This window comes from Molothrus aeneus, chromosome Z (assembly GCF_037042795.1).
Source record: "Molothrus aeneus isolate 106 chromosome Z, BPBGC_Maene_1.0, whole genome shotgun sequence".
Classification (NCBI taxonomy): Eukaryota; Metazoa; Chordata; class Aves; order Passeriformes; family Icteridae; genus Molothrus; species Molothrus aeneus.
In genome coordinates this window covers 59,362,943-59,388,585 of record NC_089680.1, presented here as the reverse complement: position 1 = coordinate 59,388,585, position 25,643 = coordinate 59,362,943, and positions in this window count along the sequence as shown.

The following is a 25,643-nucleotide window of genomic DNA, read 5'->3' as shown; positions in this document are numbered from 1 at the left end:
TTAAAGTTACTGTCATAAAAGTTCAGAACTATGAGCCTTCTAAAAATATTTTCTTGTGATTTTGTTTACTGACAGTTTTTCCAGAATTTTCCATCTCATGTATGAGAATCAAAAGGCAAATGCACAATTCACTGCAACAGTAAGTAATTACAGTAAGTTATAGTCCTGCATTTTATGTTCCAGTTTGTTTTTATGTTTAGAATCCCAAATTTTCCTTTGCAATTTTTTTTCTATTCCCTGTATATCAGAAAAGAATGCTGACTTCAGAAGACAAGGTGCTGAGGAATTAGATTGCCATGGAGCTGTTCCCATATCTCTTGTTATTTGAGTGTAGGTGGTTGTTTTCATGTTTTGTAGTTGGGGTTTTTGTTTGTTTTCTTAGTGTGATTATAGATCTATATTGTGGGAAGCTCTTGATAAAGGAGAACTTTTATACCTATGCATTTTCTTTGCTCTTAATTTAATGTAAAAGAAGTATCTTGAACAGGGAAAAAAATTAACTGTTACAGAAGAGCAGAATAGTAAAATGTGTTATATTTAAATGTATTGAAACATTTATTTCAAGTGAGAATTTTTATGCTGAGAGTAAATGAAATTTTTATTGTGAAGTTTGAACTTAACATTCTCCCACAATACATTTAAAATTTATTTTAGGTTACTTAACATACAATTTGTCACAGTATGGGAAATATGGGAAACAAATCTGGAAGTTGTACTTCTACCTACTTTTTCTGTGGAGACACACACCTATCTTGTTTTCTTCTTTCCAAATATAATGTGCTAATGTTCTTTCCAAACATAATGTGCTAATGTTCTGGCTGCAGTGGAAGCCAGAAAAACTGACCTCAGTTTACAGCCCCACTGGGAATAAACACTTCAGCTTTACTTGTCAATCCAGCAAATTTCATCCTTTTAACTGCATATTGTACTGTGTGAAGTGTTCGGTCAGCTATTAAGATTATATGATTAAACTACCAGGGTTTTTATTTTAACAATGGCATTTTTTAGATCAAAATGTATCAATACAGACCTAAATCACACTACTAATCAAGATAAGCATTCAAAGTTAGCAGCAGGTTAAAGAATATTATCTGTATTCCAGTAGGTTGCTGCAAAAAGTTGAATACACTTTGTTTGAGAGATGGAAAGTGTGTTCTATTGATGCATGATAGACTTTTTCAGGAGTGGAAAAATAACTGCATTATAGTAAATGGTCAGAACTAATTATCAATTCCAGCCTTGTACTACTTCTACTGGATGAGCTATCATTATTTTTTGTCATGTAGAGTAACACAGAAAACCCTTAAAGATGCTAACAGATGACCCAATTAAAATATGATAACTTTTCAAAAATCCCATTATTATTGTTTCAAAAGCATCATAAAAATCTAAGAACCTTGGCTTTTTTTCAGTAATACTACAGTCTATATGGACTTAGATATGGATATATATATTTCACAAGGACAAGACAGTAGGCATACATTGAGACTATATGATCTATTACACCTTTCTTAGATTTTGGTGCAGTGGAACCACACATTGAAACTACTTTACTCATACTGTGTTTTTAGGCTTCACCACAGGATATCTATTTCCTATCAAAGTATACTTCCTTTATTTTGAAAATGTTTGGCTGTTACAGTATTGCAACAAGTACCTAATGGAGAAAAATGATAACTTGAAAAAGTAATTTGAGGGCCAAATTTATTTAGAAACAACTATTTTCTATTTAGATCTAAATACCTACTATCTAAATACCTATTTACCACAGTAAATGTCTACTGCGGATATAAGGCCTCCATCTCTTATACAAGAAATAGGTCCAGTTTAATTAATAAACCACTGAGGATTTATTGAGATTTATGTTGCCCATTTTTGAGCTAATGAAGTCTTTTCACACTGAAGAACTTATGGCATGTTCTTAACTTTTTGGTATTTAAGATTATAAAGTTCACCAGGTTTTTAAAAATTTCCTATGCTCTGTAGAATGTATGTGAAGTCACATAGAAATTGGTATTGGTTTTCTTCTTGGTTCTTCATAAAAGTATTAATTTAGGCAGCTGACAGTGGTATTTATAAAGCATCAAAATTATTAGAGTGCAAGCTATAGATCTAAAATACCTTTTAGTCAGAGGCAAAAGAATAATTACATCAGAATGTTTTATGCATGTGTAAAATTTTGTGCTATTTCACATTTTTACATGGAATTCAGAAGCAAAATATAAAAGAAATTTTAAATAATCTGCCTATTATAAAAGGAAAATCACACAAGTGGGTAATTTAGTGGGAAAAACAAGTTGATGATCTCTTGTGTAACTGGTTTTGGTTTGAACACAACCCACGTTATTACCTGTACCATTAGTACTGTGTATGGAGTAGTCTGCATCTCTATTTACCACCATACCAGAAATGCTCTGTAAATCATTAGTCAGTATCTACGGCAGCTGTATGTACAGTAAGGAGATGGATAGTGAAAAAAAGAAGTACCAGCAGTCTGATGAAAAGTACTGTGGGTATTTTGGCAGATGGAATTAAATGATCCAAATCTGAAAAGTAGAAAGTCATGATCTACCAGTACCGAGATCTTCTTATTTCATATACGAGTCTCATCAAAAGCTTCTTGGACATCAGCTGCTCCCAGCTCACATGCTGTCCTTTTAGAATCATACATATTAAAACTTGCCTGTTTTAGAATCTTAGAATCTTAGTGGGGTAGGAGTCATTACATTGAGTTACAAGACAAGAGAAAATTCATCAAGGTGGAAAAATTGCACCAATTGGAGAAGAATTAATACACTGCTCTGCTGGCAGAGAACAGCAAGGGGAAAATACCTCACTGCCCTAATACCTTATGGCTGGGTTAGCTGTGCTGTGGCATGGCATTACAGAACAAACAAGATATAAATTAATGCAAATCTTGAACATTTTGGCCAGTCACTCTCATGTACATTGCAAACTCTTCAACTTTGCTTTTTCCATGAAGGGTTAGCTGTTAATGACTCTGGGCTTCATAGCTGTGCGATTAAGTAAAAATAATGGACAAATATATCCACACAGAGGAGCAAAAAAATGGATTAACATTTATCTAAAGAAAAAAGATGCAAACATGCATATATATACAGATTCTCAAAAGCACTGAAGGATTAAACCTATGAGTTGAAAGTGTGACAGAGTCACAGAAAATGTAAACTGTAATATTTTCTTTCCTGTAATTTATTTACATAAAGATAATATGAAGTATTGTATCTGTCTGAATGAGAAAGACATTTTAAATACATAAGTACATTCTACAGAGCATAGGAAATTTTTAAAAAACCTGGTGAACTTTATAATCTTAAATACCAAAAAGTTAAGAACATGCCATAAGTTCTTAAACAAGGGGAATTGTGATCCATGTTTACTATAGTTATTCAGTAGTGAATAAATATTTTACTTCCCTGTGAAAATTTCACAGAATCACAATCATTTATGTTGGAAAAGATCTTGACCATCATCAAGTCCAACCCATGACCTAGCACCGTCCTGTCAACTAGACCATGGCACTAGTCCAACACCCAGTCTTTTCTTTAACACCTCCAGGGATGGTGACTCCAGGGAGACTCCAGGGACTCCACCACCTCCCTGGGCAGCCGATTCCAATGACCCATCACTTTCTGCAAAGAAATGCTTCCTAATGTCCAGCCTTAAACTCCTCTGCTGCAGCTTAAGACTGTGTCCTCTTGTCCTGTCAGTGGTTGCCCAGGAGAAGAGACTGACTCCCATCTGCTACACCCTCCTTTCAGGCAGTTGGAGGGAGTGACAGCTGGTGGTACAGCCTGGGCCTCCATTTCTCCAGGCTAAAGACCTCCACTCCCTCAGCTGCACCTCAGGACCTGTGCTCCAGAGCCTTCACCAGCTCTGCTGCCCTTCCCACGATATGCTCCAGCATCTCAGCGACCTTCCCAAACTGAGGGGCGCAGGAATGGGCACAGCCTCAAGGTGCAATCACACCAGTGCCGAGAGCAGGGGAAGATTGAGTTCCCTGCTCCTGCTGGCCACTCTATTCCTGATATAGGCCAGGATGCCATTGGCCTTCTTGGCCACCTGGGCACACTGCTGGCTCTTGCTCAGGATCAGAAGGAGGAAGAAGAGAAGATGTTACCAGGTATGAGAAGAGACTCACTTCACAAATAAATGTGCTTCATTTAGGGTCTCTGCGGTAGCTCGTGTACAGGTTGGAAAATGGACAGGGAAGAAGAAAGATGTATGCCATGCTCCAGAGTTGAGTCAGATGCTACAAAATACTTTTCATGTGAAGCTGAGCAAGTGACTTAAACCACTGCTTCCAAGGTGTCTTTTAGTTGTGAATGCTCCAATGTCACAGAAGAAATGGTAATTTGGATTTTGTGCTCAAAATCTAGGGATCTGATTTCACCTCAGAAATGAACCAAAAGCTGGACTATGAACCAACTGGTATACATTACAATTTCATAGAACTATAGAATAAGCAGAGTTGGATCTGTCATGATCATCTAGTCTGACTCCTTGTCCTGCATAGGACACCCCAAGAATTACAGCCTGGGGGCCTGAAAGCATTGTCCAAACAATTCTTGAATTCAGACAGGGTTGGTGCTGGGATTACCCACTTCCATGGCGATCATGTTCCAGTGCTCATCCACCCTCTGGGTGAAAACCTTTGACTTCCTCTGACTGAGCTTCAGACAATTTCTTTGAGTCTTGTCATTAGTCACAAGTGAGTCTTGTCACTGATCTCACAGTTCAGCAGAGATCAGTACCTGCCCTCTGTTTCCCCTCATGATCATGTTGAAGATCATAATAAGCTCTCACCTTAGTCTTCTCTTCTCTGGGATGAACAGACCAAGTGACCTCAGCTGGCTTCTCCTCCAGAGTGTTCACCATCTTTGTAGCACTCATTTAGACTCTGTAATAGCATAATGTCTGTTATATTGTGGTGCCCAAAACCACACACAATATTCAAGGTGAGGCTTCCCCAGTGTAGAGCACAGCAGGACAATCCCCTCCCTTGCCTGGTTGGCAATGCTGGGCCTGATGCCCCCAGGACACGCTTGGCCCTCCTGATTGCCAGGGAACTGCTGGCTCATGTTCAACCTGCCATCAACCAGGACTTCCAAGTCCCTTTCCATGGCACTGCTTTCCAGCATCTCATTCCCAGTCTGTCAGTCCATCCAGGATTGCCCTACTCCAGGTGTAGAATCTGGCACTTTCCCTTGTTGAATGAACTTCATGTGGTTGGTGATTGCCCATTCCTCTAATTTGCTGAGGTCTCTCTGCAGGGCCTCCCTGCCTTCGAAGGAGCCAACAGCTCCTCCCAGTTTATGGTCATCAGCACACTTACAGAGGAGTATTCCTTCAAGTCCTTTGTCCAAATTTTTAATAACGATGTTGAAGAGAACTGGGCTGAGAATGGAGCCCTGTGGAGCTCCACTGCTGACAGGTCACCAGCCTGATGTCACCCCATTCACTATAACCCTTTGTGTCCAACCTATGAGCCAGTTGCTCACCCATTACATAACATGATTATTGAGATGTATGCCAGATATTTTGTCCAGAAAAATAATAGGAGAGACAATATCAAAAGTTTTGCTGCAGTTCAGAAAAATTATATTTACTGGCCTTCGTAAATCAGCTAGGTAGATTATGTTGTCATAGAAGGAAATCAGGTTTGATAAGCAGGACTTTCCTCTCATGAAGCACTGCTGACTCTGAATGAAGGACTGCATTATCCTTCAGGTGTTTTTCAATACCTCCCTGAATAATCTTCTCCATAAATTTACCAAGCACTGAAGTGAGACTGACAGGCCTGTAGTTTCCAGGGTCCTCCTGCTTGCCATTCTTGAAAACTGGAACAAAGTTAGCCAGCTTCTAGTCAGCTGGGATGTCTCCAGATACCGAAGAGCTCAAAAATAGAGAGAGGTTTTGCAATGACATCAACTAGCTCTGAGGATTCTTAGGCGTACGCATCAGGTCCCATAGATTTAGGGGTTTAGCAGGATGCCCTGCCTAGAATGAGATAAAATAATTCTAACAATAACATACTAGCAAAACCAGTAGTGAATGGAGAGAGGTGTCATCCTGTTTTGGTGTTGAATAATGCTGAAACCAGTCTGACACATCAGTCTGGAAGTTAAACAATTGGAGACTGAGGTGAAGGTATGGTAGACCAGATAAAGTATCCTGATAAAGGAACAAACAGGTCTCACTACTAATAACTTATCTAAAGCTGCTAAGCTGACACAACTGGCTTGGAGGCATATGACTGACAGTGAATAATTTTAAACTATAATGGCCTAGTTTTATTTTTTAATGGAAGAGTCTTCTAACATATGACTGCTTGGAGTATATGTGGAGATTCCTCCCCTGGGGATGATGCTCAAGGTTACTTCTGGAGGCTGAGCAAAAAACCTTTGCCCATGGTTGTTGGTATAGGTGAGAAACATCAATCTCTACTTAATAATTGGGTTTACTGGATTTAATACAATTGCTTTAAAATACTTGCTTCAATATTGCTTGTATAGGGCATTGTACTATTGTGGTAGTTATAGCTCCTATACTGTGTGGTAAATAATTCTGATTGAATCTATTTGTTTAACCATTAACATAATAAATAATTTATAGAAATTTATCTGGTTTGCCGTCCTTCATCATGTGGGAGAAAGTTGTCTAATGGCTCAATTAAATCTCCATAATCCTTTACAGGTAAACCATTTGTCACACTCCAATGTGGGGAGCTGCGAGGAGTTCTTTTAAAACAGATGGTCTAGGATGAAGTTAAATCAAACAAGACAGTATTTTATCTAAGAATCATTTTTTGGTAACAAAGAGGGAGTTGCCCTACTTTCTAATCTAAAGAAGATTAGAAAAGACAGGAAAGAAGGAAGTCAGGGAGCGCCACCAATGTCCAAGTGTCAGGGAGCGTGTGCCCGCTGGCTGCTGGGGAGCCTGCGCAGCCCTCGGAGAGGCACGGCTCCACAGGCACAGCTCTCCCGGCCACGGGCAGCCGGACACCAGGTGAGTGAGGGAGGGGGCGCTCGGGCGGGACATTGGACAGGATGGCGGTGGGGATCATGGTGGCAGGCTGGACTGGCGAAGCAGGAACGCAGGAACGCAGGAATGAAGTAGGCAGGGCGTCGGTCAGGAACACAAGGAGGCAGGACAGGCAATGGGAAGCTTGGAGTCAGCCAGTGTCCAGCCAAGAAACCCGCTAGAGGGAGGACAAGTGAGGGGAAAAGCAGGCTAGAGCAAGGACAAGAAGCTGACCAAAAGCCCAGAAAGACAAAACCCAAAAAGCACAGGCCAAAAGAGCCCCAGAGACTCAGTTATTTTCATGCCTCCTGTCTCCTCCCAAGGTCTGCTGTCTGTTGACAGGAGACCATTGGCCCAGTCTAATGTTCCACTGCAGTCCATGAGTGGAGACCTTTTTCCATCTGGCTGGACAACCCCTCTGGAGGGTGCAGTGTCCGTGGTGGTCTGCTGCATACTTATCCCATGTGAACTATTGAAATGATTGCCAGGCAAAGTGACCCCTGAGACAAGGCTTCCTCCCATCTTCTTGTAGTTGCCTCCTGCAAGTGCCACATGTGCAACCTCTCCTCCATGTGCTTTCTGACAACCAATGTTGAGACAGAAATAAATTCTCTCCTGACACCATTGACAAATCCTGGGACTAAGTTTGGATCCAGCCGTACCTTCACTCCTCTCCAAGAAAGAATTCTGAAAGCATGGGTGTGCTTTCTGTGCATTGTGACTCAGCAGTCTGGCTTTTTTAATAAACTTTGTCTGAACCTTCCACTCTGCTGTAACACTGGGCCACTGAGACAATCTTGGAAGAAACAAATAAGGAAATCTTGTTTTTCCTTTGTAGGCTCCGCTGTTACAGATGCAGTTCTCCAAGCATTTTGCTATACTTCTACCAACTGTTACCTGAGCATGTGCTACCTCATCTTTTCAGATGCAAAATGGCTTGATCTGCTGCTGGAGGATTTTCTTAATAGAAACTGGATATGTCTGTCTGATTTCAGGATTGTTCTTAAACATTGCTTCAAGTTATTTCCTCAAATAATGAAGACTGTATCTTCTTAATTAAATGTTTGAGCTCCTGATAAACCACTACATTTTTTCATGTTGGTCTTAGAAAATGCTAAATGCTTTAACTGAAACTTTGAAAGTATTTAGCATGCGGCCTGAACTATGCAATTTTCCACTTTGATGGTTTAGGTTGGGCAAGCTATGAAATTGAAAATCAGGTCTTAGAATGATAAATATTGCTTTGACTTGTGAATGATTCAGAAAAACAACAAAAAATATCTCTTTTCTGTAATCATGCACTTTTTTCCACTTCACCTGTTAATGATTCCCTGAGAAATACAGACCCAGTTCCAGTAAATGGAAGATCCAGTAAATGGATCTTATGACAGTATTAGCATTTTCTCCTTTTTGGGAGAAATGCATGGCGAGGGAAAGCATGTGTTCTACTTATCCTTTGCAGAATCACAGGAAGATCTGAAAGCAGAAGAAGTTTCCTCCTCACTGCTTTGCTTGACTGAGTTAGCAAGACAAATGTACTCTATGTTATCCCATTTTTCTGAGCTCCCACCAAAGGTCTGCTACAACATCAGCAAATGCTTGGCTTTAAAAGCTAGACTGAAAGTACACAGATGGTCACAAAAAATGTTCTAAGATATTTTGCTGATACCTCGAAATCCCTTACTGGGGATTAAAATGTAGTAAGTGAATTCATTAGAAGTCAAGTGCACTGGCCATTACTCTGGAAGTAAAAGAGTCATTTTATCTTGCAGCTGTAGGTCACACAGATAAATTTTTCCTTTTTAATGTAGTACTTAAAATCTCCTGTCATTGATGAGATGTTATAAATGTCAGGGGTTTTTTTCAACTTTCTTCTCTGTATTATCATAGCCCTGAAATTGTTAAAAAAAAGGGAAAAAAAAAAGAAAAGAACAGGAGTACCTCAGGAAGCAAATTCTTATTTCAGGAGCTAAACAAGGAAGATATGCTCATAGATATAACCACAAGAGATAAGATAATTAGAAAGTCAATGCACATCATAACCCTGAACACCATAAATGGAGATATGAGACAGCTACAGTTTATTACAGCATAAATGGCATGAAAGTACGAGACAAATCTGTGCTAAATCTGAAATTGTACTGTAACTTCTGTCCTTCTAAAATTAATAAAAAACTGAACAAACTTTGAAAGCTTTAACTTCAGTCCTGATTTTTTTTTTCATTGAAATATGGAGTAGTTCAAAGTCAAGCACTATGTGAAGTGATTTACTTTGCTTTTATGAAAAGCATTATAGAAATGTCATTCTATTGTATCTTACTGTATTTAAGAATTGACTACTGTGATACAGCCACAAGAGATGAATATATGTACTATGATCAACCCCATCAATTACTGCTCACCAGCAATTAATGTGAAGTACTCTTGATATAAGAGATTTGAAGACAAAGGAGTAAACATGTTATTTAAAAAGGGGTTGCATTTAATCCTAGATTTTTTTTTCACTCTAAGATAACTGTATACTACAATATTTTCTTTTTAATAATAACAGCTTTTCAATTAAATGATTCAATCAGTATGCCACAAGCCATGTCTTTCTTTGGTAGGAGGAGTTAGAAGGCCGAACATTCAATTGACCTGTTTCCAAATAATCTACAGGAAAAAAATGAAGATTAAGTCCTTTACAAGAGCAGTTTTCACAGTGTAGCATACAAAGAAAAGGATTCGGTAAAAAGATGAGAGGGCAAGCCGCATTGTGCTGGCTCACTTAAATCTTATTTCCAATTCACTAAATGTGTTTGACTTGGCAAGTGAGTTGGTATGTGTATTAGATCAGCAGGGAGCCTAATCAAGGAGATGCCAAGTTTGCTGCAGCCCCTCTGTGCAGCATTAGCCTCAACTAGTGACCTTAAGCAAAGTGAGTGGTTGAACCCCTAAGAGAATAGCATTAATTTTTACTTGAAGTTCAGCCTGATTTGAAGTCTCCCTTTGTGTGTTATTAAAAAAAATGCAAAAAGCATTCAACAGAACTGAATATAGTCTTCTCAGCACCATGTTCACATGCAAGGCTTTATAGAAGCATGCCTCCATTAATGCTGACACATGCAAAAGAAATGAAAATCATTAACTCAGCTAAGGCACTTGATTTTGCAGCTGTACAATTCACTTTGTAACACAGTAACTTGAAGTTTGGGAGTTTTGAGTTTTCTTTTTTTTTTTTTTTAATCCAGAGAAGCTGTTAATTTGTTAATTGCCTCAGAAATTATTTTCAAATATTAAGCATATCTCAAGACCAAAAATTGTACAAAACTGGTATGTAGCACTACTTTTTATTCCCTCATTTTGCTAGCCATTGTTGTATACAATTTTCTTTAAAAAATTCTCAATTTACAGATCCAGAGAGATTACTGTAGTCTGCCCTTTCCAGTTTTTCTGTACTAAATTATATTCAGTCCATACATCTTGAAAAAACTCAATGTTACAAATAAGGATTTCTAACGTTGAGTTTTTAAATTTTTAAAGAGAAATTAATTTTTGTCTTAAAAAGACTCAATAAATATTTCTGGTTTTAAATATTGTAAAATATATGTTTTTTACTATTTATGTTTTTCATTACCTCTGTTTCCAGTAAAATCAAAATGTATATAAACACCTCTTAAAATAATGTTTCAATAATTCTTTTACCAAGTGTAGCTCTTTTCTGCAATGCTCTTTTAGGTTGAATATGTGGCTCAGAGAAATTACTAAAGTCCATTCTGTAAATAATGTTAATGGACTGCTATTATAAATTTTCAGCTTTCATTGTTTTCCCGATCTTGTTTTTACTAGGTTTTTAAGCTAAGTAGCAGAATTAGTTTTCTGTTTCTCTACCAAAGGTCTTTCTGTATCTCTGTTTAATTATCTTCTACTTCCCAGTTCTTTCATATATGTTCTCACGTAATTCTAGAAAAAAAGCTTTTCTTACTGTTCTAGTCCAAATGAATCAAGAGAACTTCCTAAGTCCCCCCTTTCCAACTTCTTGTGTAGAGCTTTGTCTGTGTTGTGTATTGGAGCTACATTTCACATTTCATTTTAGCTGTGTCCAGTGCATGTCCTGTTTCTTTCTCCCTCCCAGTCAGAGATATGACATAAAGGACAGTAGCACCATATTCAGTTCTTTGTTCTGTTATTAAATTGCTCACTTTTTTAGAGTCTAGTATTTCTCCATAACCACAACAAAGAAAACTGGGGGATTTTCTGAGAAGAATTTTACATAAGGTCTCCTACTCAACAATAAATAGCAGATTAAATAGACAGATGTAAAATGTAATCTATTTTTCTTACATGGCATAACTTCTTTCAATGTGTAATAAACAATCAGGAAAAAAAGAATCCATTTCCCCTCCCCATAATTGCAGGAATAGCTTATCAGAAACAGTTACTAATAAATAAAAGCTATACTTCAAACAAACTATTTTTATTCAAAGGTCTGAGAAAATTTCACAAACTTCCCCTTGCCTCAGGCACTGTATAAATGCTGTAAAGGCATGTTCATTACAATTTCCAGCCTTGGTCCTTTTGGGCCAGGTTATCTGTTTTAATATGGTAATGAACTCCTCCCCTTGTCCCCAGCCTGTCTGCAGCTGGGGTTCCTGCTATAGTCCACCATTAATGCAGTACATGTCTAGTCCTCCATCACCTGCAGGGGGACAGTCTGCTTCATCGTGGTCCTCACCATGGGCTGCCAGGGAAGCTTGGCTTCCACTGCTCCACCCATGGGAGGCACACCTGATTGAACTTCTCCTACATGGACCCTTCCCATGGGCTGTAGCTCTTCACAAACTGCTCCAGTGTGGGTCCCCCATGAGGTCACAAGTCCTGCCAGCAAACCTGCTCTAGGAGAGGCATCTCACATGTCACATTCTTCTTCTGGCATTCACCTACTTTGAACATGAGGTCCTCCATGAGCTGCAAATTGATCTCTGCTTCATCATGGTCTCATCACACATCACAGCCCCTTCAACTTGAGTTCAGACAGAAGCTTCAGCCTGTTCAGTACAGCAGCACAGAAAACAGAAGCAGTATCTTGGCCATTTTCATGCCCAGGAACATCACTATGGCTGTTACCAGTATGTTCTCAGGCACAATTCAGTGAGGTGATCAGCAGTACATCACTACAGTGAGCAGTGAAAGTAAAAAGCAGCCACTAATGAGCACTAGACTCTAATATACAGTCAGGAGAGTGGGCCCCCTGGCAAGCACTGCTCATTACTAACTAAACAGTAGTAACAGCTATAAATTCAATCCAAATAAAATCTGTTGTTATCCTGAACTCTTTGTGTACCCAGTTAGGTATCAAAAAGACTGTTGTGATTTTATCCCAGTTGTCAGCCAAGTCCCATGAAAGTTCTCTTACTCCTTCACCAGCAAGATTAGGAGAGAATTGGAAGAGTAAAAGTCAGAAAACTTGGGATTCAAGGTAAAGGCAGTTTAATTGGGAAAGCAAAAGCCACACACACAAAGCAAAACAAGGAATTAATTCTCTTCTGCTGACAGGAGGGCAGGTCCTCAGCCATCTCCACAATGGCAGGGTCCCATAATGCATTATGGTTACTTCTGAAGAGACACACCATCAAGTGTTACCATTTCCTCTTTCTTCCCTCTGCTTAATAAATTAAGCACGATGTCACATGGTCTGAATACTGCACTGGTCAGTTTGGGTCACCTATTACAACTTGTTTCCTCCCATACACACCCAACTTCCTCACAAGTGTGCAGACAACAGAAACAGCAGAAACAGCAAAGGCTTGGCTTTGTGTAAGCCCTCTGCAGCAGTAACTAAAACATCACTGTATTATCAACTGTGTTCAGCACAAATTCAAAACATAGTCCATACCAGCCAGCCACTGTGAAGAAAATTAACTCTACTCCAACTGAAACCAGCACAGACAGAAAGTTTGATTTCTTGTTAAAAACAGCAATAGGAAAACAAGTCACTTTAGTCTAATGGCTACATGATTAGACCATGTGAACCTCCCTGACTTTGGCTTACACATCAGAAGGAATACGGAAAATCCACAGTCCTATGATGGCTTAGCAGGAATGTAGCAATTGTGTCATACTTAGTTACCTGGAAGATGTAATAGGCAAAAAATACAAGCAAAACCCATTGCTGACAGAACCAGAATCTGGGGGTGTACTGAAGGCGCTTGCTGGACATGGTTTCTTCAATCTCATAATTGAAGATAAGGCATCTCACTAATGCCTTAATTCTTAGGATTGCATATTGCAGGAAGGCAAATGGGGAGAAGAAAAATCTGTGTATATGTAAAACTCTAATTTATGATTAATTCCTACAGATGATTTACAAATCCCCAGGAATTAAAGTCTGTAACAAAATTACCAACCCAGTCTGACCCACAGCAACACTACTGGGTGTCACTGACATATCAGAGAGTATGGTATAAAGGACAGCCATATGAAGAGGGTAAAATGAGGGGTTAAAAGTCACATCAAACTTACTGAAAAGGCCTGCAGGCTCCTCAACCTTTATTCTTTAATTGGGAGGAGAAGAGTTTTTACTAAAGATAAGTCTACAATGTAGGCCGGCAGCCCAGCTGGGCAATACCCTTGATTTGTGCAGTTCACAGCAGTTCATTTCTAATGTCTTCATACAGACCTTTTTTTTACAAATGTGGTTAAAATTTTAGAAGTATAAAAGTATTTTATTAATTTTTTTAATAAAGCCTTGACTGCAAGAAATACTTGAAGTTGATAATCATTTGCAGACTCCTTTCTCCTTTCTCCCTGCAGGACTGAGAGCAGTAGCACAGCTGGTTGTCAGCTCAGTCCTTATTATCAACACCAGTTATTGGTTGAAAAAGCCTATTCATATCTGGCTACATTTCTTGATACAAGATGTTAGGAAAAAGAAACCCTAACCTTGTGATAGTAAATTTGCCTGTTTTTTAGTATTTTAACACAAACCTTCAAATAAGAGGAAATGATGAATTATTTTATATTTGATTCTTATTTAGGGGCAGATTTAAAAAAGGAAAAAAAAATCCCTCCTCTCACATGATCTTCTTAGCACGTACTATACTTTGGGGAAAAAAACATGGCAAAGAGAGCAGTGAGAAAATTGAGTGCAGTAACTGAAAAAACACGTGTAATTGTGGATTCCTTCACAAGGAGTAAGTTTAATAAAAACAAAGTAACGTAAATGAAATCAACCAGAAAACACTTCTATTAGTACTGGATATAAACACTTAAATACATAAACATCATTGGTCAAAGACATGTCCTGAAACACATCAGGAATTGCCAAGAGAAACAATATGTAGATATATTTAATCAAGTCAATACTTAAATTCCATGGAAAAGATGATCATATAATTTCTATATTAGTAAAAACAATATCTATTATATGATAGATCTTGTTAAAAAGAGAGTCATTATTAAAAATTACCAGAAGAATACTTCATTAGATTTTGAAGCTTCATTTCTGATTTGCTGAAAGAAAAAGAAGAAGATTTCACAAAAAAGAAACAATATGAGCTGTACCGGAAGAAATGACCTTCCTTTTAGCAGGAAGGTCTCTCTTCCAAAACTATGAGAAGACATGGTAAGCCACTAGGATTTTTTTCAAATATAGAGAGGTGACAAGGATTTTTTGTGTAGAGACTGGACATTCATGCCAAAATAAAGCTTTTATCACAATCTGCCAAACTTGATGCTAGAGCGCACTTAATCTATTAACAAAAGCAAAATCTGTTCTGTGAAAGTGTCTCATAATATCTAAATATAGTAAATGCAAGTATTACCAAAGTTAAAAGGGAAATGTCACCTATAATTCAAGCAAAATACCCTGACCTGCAATAGGACTGATTTTCCATATGTTTAATCTAAGGTGTTAATTTCAGTTTCATGAAGAGAAATATAAACCTCTGGACATGCAGGAGAAGTACTGCCTTTGAGGTTAGTTTCTCTGTATTTTTGACTAAACAACTTTAGTTGGTCATCAGCTGAGATCATCAGCTGAGATCAAATGCTTAACTCTTTGGTCAACTTCACGATGATGAAGCCCAGCTGTACAGTCTCACAGTTCTTTACAAAGCCATATGCCAAAACGAGCTTTCCATATCTTGCTTATTTACAAAAACATAAATTGTTTTGGATTAATCTAGTTTTGGTCTGTTTTTTTCTTTTTTTTTTTTTTCTGGTTAGTGTTTTACCTCTTTTTTTTAAGATGAAGATTACTTCTATGCTTGTAAAGAACAGTGAGAATTTTTTTTATGCATAAAGAAAGAAATTTTTTTTTTTTCTTTTTTCTTCAAAAAGAATTTCTACTAGTGCATATTTTCAGTGGAACATCTGTGGATGGACAATCTTCTACAATACAGCACTCTTTGGCCTGCCATAGATTCTTCTACAGGTTTCAGTCAGGATAAAACACCAGTCTGCTACAAGGATTAAGTAAATTCTATCAAAAATAAATAACATGGTGATTAAAATGTATAAAATGTTATAAAACATTCTGAAAAATTACTGTACATGGAAATATATGTTTAGAACAAGTTGCATAGTTATTTTGCTGAAATTCTCCTTATTTTATCCTAGCCTTTGCTCCAGAAAGATCATATGACACTTAACACAAAACCCAAAAGGTTATGAACAAGATTATTTTTCCAACATATCCAAAATTACTGCTGAAAAATTTTATTCTTTAAATGATGAAAATGTGGACGATTTAACATGATTGTACAGATTATACTTCATCAAAGGTAAGCAAGCCTAGTTAAGGTTACCAGAAGGAAACTTTTAAAACAACAAATAAATGTTTTCATATCTGGTACTTCTCCTACAGCATTACATATCAGCTTTAAACTGCTTAGTTAAGAATGAGGATTTCCTACTACTCTGGTTCTAAAATGCAAGTGTTTGCCTGCTGTGGATTTCTGTTCATTATATGCACATAGGGAATCAATTGATTTGTAATTAAAAAAAAACCACATTAATTCATATTTAAACTAATAGCAATCTCCTTTTTATAATTATTTGCTCAATTTATTTGAAAGAAAATTTGAAGCTCTGTAAATATAAAAAATTTGTATTAAAGTTCCTTCCATGTTTGGCCTTGAGTAATCCAGGTCCAGTTCTTGAAATCTGCCATATGCAGATGAACTGCTTTGCCTCAAGCAGTCTTCCATCTGCATTCCTCCCAGGATTAGTTCATAAGATATGCAAGCCTCCACCTTTTCCCTTCCAGTTGCTATTTTTAAATAATCAAATTCTTAGTTAATTTTAAAGTGTAACACTCTGAGGATGTATATAGCTTCAACTGACAGACATTAATTTAAATTTGTTTGGCCATAAAACTATAGTACTGTTTGTAGCAGTGTGAGTCTATCTTAGTTTACTTTCTACTCTATCAAGTGATTTGTATTTTACTTTGAGAAATGAAGTTTGGTTTGTGAACTAGTTAGCAAGCTTCCCCTTCATCCCCCTTTTTTTGAGAAGAAAGAGTTCAGTAAACAGAAGATACTGTCTCTTCATAGATTCAGATCATAAAGTAATTTTGAATAAGATGTTCAAAAGAGGTTAGAAAACAAAAATCCATTTTTGGAGTTTGGGGCATCATCTCATTAAGGGTAATACTGCAAGCCTCCAGTTTGAAAAAGGCACTGACTCAAATTTGTAATTATTTCACTTTCAAATTTCTTTTATCTCTGCTGCTGGTACATCAACAAATACAAGTGCTTCAGACTAATGAGCATTGCAGCTGATTACTAAAATATTGTAATACTTCCCAAGGCAAAATGACATATTTTTCAAAATTAAGAAAACAGAATACTTCTTTACTGCTGTAATGTATGACCTCAGTCTAAGCCTCAAATCCCACATTTCCCTGTACAGTTGAAGCAAGCAGTGTTTAATTAATGAGGATTAATTTTGTTTTGGGAAAGGTTCTAATTTGTTTTGGTCAGTGTGTTCACCATGGCTGTAGAGAACTTAAAGTCTATCACGCGCTTTCAAAAATCTCAAGTTCCTTCTATTCTTCTTATTGTTCTTATGTGCAATTATTTTTTTATTGACCACACTTGTAGTTTGAGAATTAGAATTACAAAAGTAATTTAAATGTTATGCTTTCAAAGGAGAGGAAAATTTGTAACAATGCTCTAAACTTCTTTCCCAGGAGACGTGGCACTATTTCTTAGCGCAGCTCTTGTAAAAGACAACTGTAAAAATACTCTAACATCTCTTTCAGTATTTATTTCTGCTGGATGGGCTGATAGCCAGAATGGGACAAGGGGAGGGTATTGTGAAGAGATCCTCAAATTCCAGGGCACAAACATCTTGAGCTATGGGTTTTGTTTTAAGCAGTCCTGAGAGAAGAAATCTAACACGAAGAAGGAACAAAGATATTGAAAGACACTTTTGCCTCCTCTCTCCCTGTTCTGCAGGTTCTGTGCTATGTGTCCAAACAACTGTACAGAAACTTCCCTGAAAATTCAAAATAATTATCTTGTTCTCTCCAGTGAAATGCAGCTGGTGCCTTTTTTCCCAAGGTTTAAATTCAGCAGCTCAAATTTCCTATCAATTCTGATTCCAAGGATTTCCATGGAGCCAGATTTGTCTTAGAAGTGCAAGTTCAGTAAAATTCATGTTAACATCTATCAGTGTTTATGCAGTATGGAACCTGGGCACATGCTTAGGACCAGATGAAGATTTTTAAGAAATAATTTTTTACTGAAATGCAGCTGCAGGGAGTAGACAGTATTGAATTTTCAAACAATTGTAACAATCTGACAACAATTTTTTTTTCCATAATACTTTAAAAACACCCTCAAAGAACCCCGGAAAATTCTTAATATGACCCACAATATGAGACATCTGTGATCCTCAACAGTGAAGAACAACTAGCAGCATCTCAAGGGACTTGTCACATAATTCAGAGACTTTTTTTTTTTGGCTCTCTTTCATGCTGGGTTTGAAGATAGATTGCTTTACAAGGTACGTCATCCTCCAGGGAATAGCAATTTCCTTTTTCCTCTGCAACAAAACAAATGGAACTTTAGAACTGTTTATCTTTGATCAAAAATATACTACTTAACACACCAAATAAACAACTTTAAAATTTGTCAGTGAAATTATTGCTTCCTGTGGCAATTTTTAGTGTTTTTACATTTGCTGGGCAACTGGTAATGAGAACTGATATAATTTCCAATTGTTTTTTATTTTCGTAATGGTCTTAGAAGAAACATTTTGAAATAAGAGCTTTCTTTAAAGTAACTAGATAAGCTACCATGCTGTCAGGAATAACACAACACTTCCTCACTAAATAATCATGGAAACTCAGGCAACAGCCACAAACTATACACATAATGCATGAAATGATACAGAACACACATTGTACATTTCTGTGGTAACATGCTTCATCCAGGAAGATCAAAGCCATGATCAGAGTATTTAAAACAAAGCAATGAACCCCCCCCATACCCCTCTGTCTCAACTGACCAACCATGAATCCAAAAGCTTTTAGAAAACAAATTTGCAAGATTTGTAAAATCAAAGTATATATTTTTGTTAGACTCTTAAGACAACTTATCTGTGTTTTTCTGATTTATAAATAGGCTGATGATGTATTTTGCAATGTTTTATTTTACCATAATGCATCTTCACATTTCATTCTTCTTGTTTTGTAAGGCCATGGTGTAACACTTGTCTTTTCAGAGCTGTCACGTTGTGTCATGGTTCTTCATTTTTGCTTGCCATTTTTTCACTTTGGTTTTTATTTTCTGTAAGTGTCACTTCATATCTGAAGTCTGGTGTGGCATTATGACTCATCATATTCCTGGTTTACTAATCACAAGCTCTAAGCCAGCTTTCCCCTTTCCCTTCAATTCTATACAAAAACCCTCTTTGATCTAATGCTTGTCCTTTTAGGTCTCAAAAAGAGTAGTTTTTGTCTTCATTTGGCTCTGAGGCAATTTAAATCTTGTGTCTTGGACTTCATTACTTTTTAAAAAATTCACCTTTTTGCTGGAGAGAGTTATAAATTTGGACACCCAAACACACTGCAATTTATCAACATCTTATCATCTTTTTAAGAGATGTTTGGTGTCAGAAATGAAAGAAAGGAGAGTATGACTAAGATTTTTCCCGGTAGCCCAAAATTTTTTCCTGATATTTCCTGATATATTCCTTGGATATTATCCAAGCTAGAAATTCTTTTATTTCTTCATTTTAATTCTGCCCTGAAGCATTTTTGACAAGTCCTAATCTTACTCAATGTACACCCTTTTTTTCTCTGGTACTGTACTCTATACTCAGAGACGCTCCTTGTGAGTCATATTCTTTTTTACTTTAAAGGAAAGATTCCCAGTGTTTGGAGAGTAGCAACAACTATTTTGGAAATGCCATCCCCTTGTTCCCTCTGACATTCTGAATGTGATACCTTCACAATTCTCTAAGGTCTTCATAAAATATTGCATTGCTAGGTAACACAGAGAAGTTAAAGTGCAGTCCTTTACCAGCTGCAGAATAACTTCATTTAAGGTAAAACTGGATTTCATTCTTGAGTTGCTGTCCATTCACTTCTGTTAAAGATTGTAGAGGTTCTCTAAATAAAATACAGTCTAGACTGGTGTTTTTATTGTTTATCACATTCCTAGCTGAATTTATACGGATTAAAGCGCACTCTTGATCAAAGCTGAAAAATTACCACAAGCATAAAAAGCAGTTTGCATTCTAGAACCCAGTGTCATTCAGCTTCTTTAGAAAAATCAGTCAATATCAAAAATCTTTGAAGGTATTTGATTGTCTATTTAAAAAAATCCTAAACATCCTTAAAATAAAGAATATATATTTTATTTTACAGCAATTACTTAGGGGATGGAATTTTCTATAAATTTGTTGGTAATACTACCTTGAGAGAAGCATATATTAAGTTTCTCTGGGGAAATCCCAAGCTCAGCTGACTTTATGCATCCATTCATTCTGGATTAGCTAGTTTTGAGATCTGCACCAGAGATGTAATGTTCTGAAAATATGAAGGATTGTTTCTCCAATCTTTCTTTTCAAAAGCATTCCTTAAATATCTGCCCAATGCAACAGAACTTCTACCAGTATATCTTAGCTGTGAAAACTTAGGATTATTATGGGGTTTAAATTAGTTTGATTTTTCCTGCAGGTATACATGGACCAGGAAATTTCTGAAATGGAAATTATGAAGAAAGTTTTCTTGCAATAAGTCTGCTATGTGCTTTATACTGCTTTTAATCCAGAAACACAGATGTGGGTTTTGAACAGGGAACATATGAATCAGAAGTACATCTGCAAAGCAAGGTCCTAATTTCCAAAGGGTAAGGACAACACTCTACAATTTCTTTTGTTTCTGACTTTCTCCCATATAAGTTTTTGTGCAAGCAAAATTTGAGGATGCAAAACGGATGGCAAATCATAGTATGCCAGCCACCCAATCAAGACCTTTTTATTTTAAATTTAAAATATGGATTAAAAAATACCTTAGCAGTACCAATATCAGCTGCCCATGGACAATGATGATGATAATAACAACATGACCCAATGCAGTTTTAAATACAAGATTTGGATAATAGCTTATGCCCTACACCATTGTCCTGCTTCTGGCCAGGACAAGGTTAATTTTTACAGTAGCGAGGAGGGGGCATGGCTGGAGTGTTGAGATTATTCTATACCATCTCATGTCATCTACTAGGGATGGAAGAAGAGGTCCCTTCCATGTCAGGTAAGATGGCAAAAAGAGCAGTTGGATAATTGGAAGGGAGAACTCACATATGAATTGTTAATTTCTTGTACTTTCTTTTATTAGTTTTGTTGCAAGTTACAGGACCCTCATAAAGTGACAGATTATTTGCAAGGAGAATGCTGTGGGAACTCCAGAGAGGAGCAACTCAGTACAGTGTACTGGCCACAGTTCAATACTAGACTGCACTCTTAGGGGAAGAAGGAGGAAATTAGACAAACAGGCACCACGGCCGCTCAAACTCAGCTAAGCCAGAGGATCAATCTGTGCTGGTAGCAGTCACTCTATACAGAAGAAGAGGTCTAAGACCAAATCAATTTGCACAGTGAGGAGTGAAGAGGAAGCAGGACCCTCACTACAGGAGGAAGAGGCAAGGCCAGAGATAATCACCAGTCCCTATCTGTGAGTGAGCTGTGACATATGTGAAAAGGTTTACACTGCCAATTGGGTGAGCCCCTTGGCTGCTCCAATGCTGGGATATCATGGCCCATGATATGAAACTTGATGATAGTGAAGCCAAGAAGCAGGCATCTCTGTCCCAGAATGTGGGAAGAGGACAGAAACTCAACCTCTGAAGGTGACTCTGAACAATATTCTCTCAAGGATGATCTAGTAGTGCTCCCAAGAAGGTGGAACACCATGGATAAACTGTTTCAGGGGACTGCCCGACTCCAGCAATATGATGATCATCTTTTTTCTACTTACAAACCTGCACCTTGTCTGGGGAAGGACTGTTCAAAACAGCAGAGACATGAAAGGCTCGAGCAAGTTAGAGAGGAACTATTCCATGCTCCTCTACTATGGACTGGAATCTCTACTATTGGGAGCAAGTACCCTCCTGCTCAAGAGAGAGGGTGCAAACTACAAGGTAACCTGTTGTTTTTTTCTGTGTGACCACAGAGAGAATGTGGGGAAGTGAGGTGGAAAACCCACCTCATGCGTAGGTATGTGAGTTGAGAGGAGGAACAGCCACCACTGGAAATACAAGGACTAATGCCACTCCACTTTCCAGTGAGCAAGTCGTCAGAACAGAAAGGCTGATGTTACTTCTAGTTCCCTTGAAGGGACCTCCAGTTCATATTTACAAGAAGTGAGCAACCATGACCAGAGAGACCCAGCCTCCAGCCAAGTGGAGGAAAGGGACAATCACATTTATCTGACTGTGTGGATCCAATGGCCTGGAACATCAGATCCATGAGAGTATAAAGCTTCAATTGACCCCGGAGCACAATGTACCAACACCACCAAGATATGTAGGGGTAGAATGTATCTCTGTTTCTGGGATGACAAGGGTACCTGGGCAGCTGACTGTACTGGAAATTGAAGTGACCCTGACTTGGAGTGAATGGAAAACACAACCAATTGTGTCTGGCCCAGAGGCCCTGTGCTTTCTTGGCATGCATGATGTCAGGATTGGGTTTTTCAAGGACCCAGAAAGGCCATAGTTGGCTTTTGTGAGAGCTGCTGTGCAGACACAGGAAATAAAAGAGCTGAACACCTTGCCTGGTCTCTCAGAGAATCCTTCTGCTGTGGGACTGATGGTGGTCAAAGAACAAAAGATACTGATTGCTGCTACAACAATGCACCGTTGACAATACTGCACAACCAGGACTCAGTGACTCTCATCCATGAGATGATGTGTAGCGAGTCAGGGATGGTCAGCAAGACTGTTTAGGAGTCTCATACAGCCAGCATGTATGTCCAGTAGACAGTGGAGACTGACAGTGGAGACTGACAGTGGACTGTTGTGACAGAAGGAAGTCACACCACCAATGAGCACTGCTGTGCCAGACATGCTGGAACTTCAGTAAGAACTGGAGTCCAGGACAGCAAAGTGGTGTCACCACTGACATTACAAAGGTGCTCTTCTCCATGCCTTTAGAAGCAGATTGCCGGCCAGAGTGCTTTCACCTGGAGGGGCATGTAGTACCCCTGGGACTGACTTTCCCAGGGGTGGAAATGTAGGGGGATACAGCATAAGTAAAAAAATGAAGTATAGAATGTGATCTTATCCCCTAAAGAGTTGCAGCTGAACCAAAGCTCCTAATCTTTGGTTTTTTGCTCCCAAAAGCCAAAGATTAGGAGCAGATATGATTTTAACAGGCCGCAGCTGTAGCCAATAAGAAGAGTGTTATAAAAGAGTAGATTGTTTGGTTGAGGGAACTGGAGTGAGTTGGCTACTGTGAGGACAAGGAAGAGTCAGTGCCTAGATGCGCTGCCTACAAGAAACATCAAGGAGGTGTGAAACTCTAGCAATATGGAACCCTTGCAATGTACTGGCAATAGAACTCTTGCACTATAATGACAACGAAGGGTGACCCCGACATGATTCGGGAAAAAAAGGATTTAAATGCTAAATTATATGACCCTGTGGATTCAGGATGACCCCATGGATTTGGGAGTAAACTATATAATCCTGTGGATTTGGGACTAAACTATATGACCCCGTGGATTTGGGATGACCCTGTAGATTTGGGACTAAACTATATTACCCAATGGATTTGGGAAACAGGACTCAGCTATATTACCCAATGGATTCGGGAAACAGGATTCGACTATATAACCCTATGGATTCGGGGAAAAGGGCTTGAATACTAAACTATTGGTAAAATATATCAATTGCAGCTATTAATGTTTGTTAAATATGAGTATAGAAGATTTTGAAGATAAGTACTTTGTAAACTGAGAAAAACTGCAAAACTGAACCAACACTCAGAAATATATATATTTGTACTAGAATATGTTGTTTGAGCATTTGTATAACTCTTAGTTCTAAATCAAATATATGAATATGCCATAATGTTAATTTATTTGAATATGTCCTTCTAGAAATGCTGCAACTCCATAATTAAAAGGGGGAATTGTAGGGGGATAAAACATAAGTAAATAAGGTAAATAAATAAAGTAAATAAAAAATGTAATCTTATCCCCTAAAGAGTTGCAGCTGAACCAATTACTAAAGATTAGGAGCAGGCCTGATTTTAACAGGCCACAGCTGTAGACAATCAGAAGCGTGTCATAAAAGAGTGCATTGGTTGGTTGAGGGAACTGGAGTCAGTTGGCTGCTGCAAGGACAAGGAAGAGTCAGTGCTTAGAGGAGGTGCCTACAAGAGACATCAAGGAGGTACAAAACTCTGGCAATATGGAAACCTTGCAATGTGCTGACAATACAACTCTTGCGCTATAATGGCAACATGGAAATACAGCCCCAGTATTTGCAATGGACTGATCCAGACTGCCCTGGAAAAGGATGAGGCTCCAGAACACTTACAGTGCATCAATGACATCATCATATGGGGAAACAGTGGACCAAGTTTTTGAGAAAGGGAAGGAGATAATCCAAAACCTCCTAACAGCCAGTTGTGCCATAAAACAATGTAAGGTCAAGTAAGGAAACTGAGTTTTCAGGAGTCAAATGGCAAGATGGACACTGTCAGTTTCCAATGGATGTGTTCAACAAAATTGTAGCCTTGTCCCCACTAACCAGCAAAAGGAAACACAGACTTCCCTAATTCACTGTGGGATTTTGGAGGATGAATATTCCAGATGACAATTGGATCATCTCTATCGTGTGACCCAGAAGAATGATTTCAGGTGGCATCCTGTACAGCTGCAAATGTCTGAGCGAATCAAACAGGAGATTGTTCATGCAGTTGCCCTGGAGCCAGTCAGGACAGGGCAGGATACAAAATGTGCTCTACACTGCAGCTGAGGAGAGTGATCCTTCCTAGAGTCTCTGGCAAAAAGTATGCAGGGAGACTCAAGGACAACCTCAGGGTCCTGCAGTCAGGAATACAAAAGATTTGAGGACTCTGAAAAAGAGATCCTGGAAATTTATGAAGAAACGCTGGGTGTTTCAGAAGTCATTGGCACTGAAGCACAGCTCTTCCTAGGACCCTAAGTGCCAATGCTGGACTCGATGCTCACAGGGAATGTTCCTTACACACATTATTCCAGTGTGGAATATGGAGTATTAAATTTGGAGTAACTGGATTGTGCTGATCACATAGCAAGCTTGTACAGGAACCCCCAATTGCCTAGGGATCTTGGAAGTCATCATGAACCAGCCTAAAAGCAAAATTACCAGAAAATTAAAAATGTTACACTCTCCTCACTAATGATTCCTGCAATATTGTAGGGCTACACTGAAAATAAAAAGCTGCTGTATGGAGTCTTATGTGACAAGTCACAGAAGCTATTGAGGGACAGAGTGGACCAAGTCAGGTTTCAGCAGAGCTGAAAGCTATCTAGCTTTCAGATAGACTGATGGAAAAAAGACCAACTGGTAGAACAGAAGTAAACCTGATGCCTTTGAGTGGCTACGTGAAACAGAGGCTAGACAAGATTAAGAGAATAAAACGGGCTTGTGAATGCCCAATGTTTACCTATTGAAGGCCTTTGACAGGTACGCCTTGGGCAGTCACAAGCCTCTGAGAGGCTACACCCAGGGTGGGTGATGGCCATTATAAGTTTGGTCTATTTTCATATCAGGGATTAATCTTCCAATTACAGCTTCAGTTAATGAAGTCATATATCCCCAGTTTGTGCTCTCCCCAACCCAGTTTGTCTATATACTTTTTGGGGCCTGAGACAGTTAAGTGCCCTTGAGTCCCAGGCCTAGAGAGGGATTGTTTTGTCTGAAGAAAATGGGAGAACAGTAGATGACAGGCTATGTATACAGTTATATACTGAAGCATGCAGGATCTTAAAAATGCAAAAGCTAAATCCTAAGGCATCATTCCCCCAGTTAAGGTATCATTCTCCAGCCCAACTGGGCTGCTGAATTTTGGCAAGACCTTGTTGCCCACATAGAGAAGCTGGCTGTAAAAGTGTG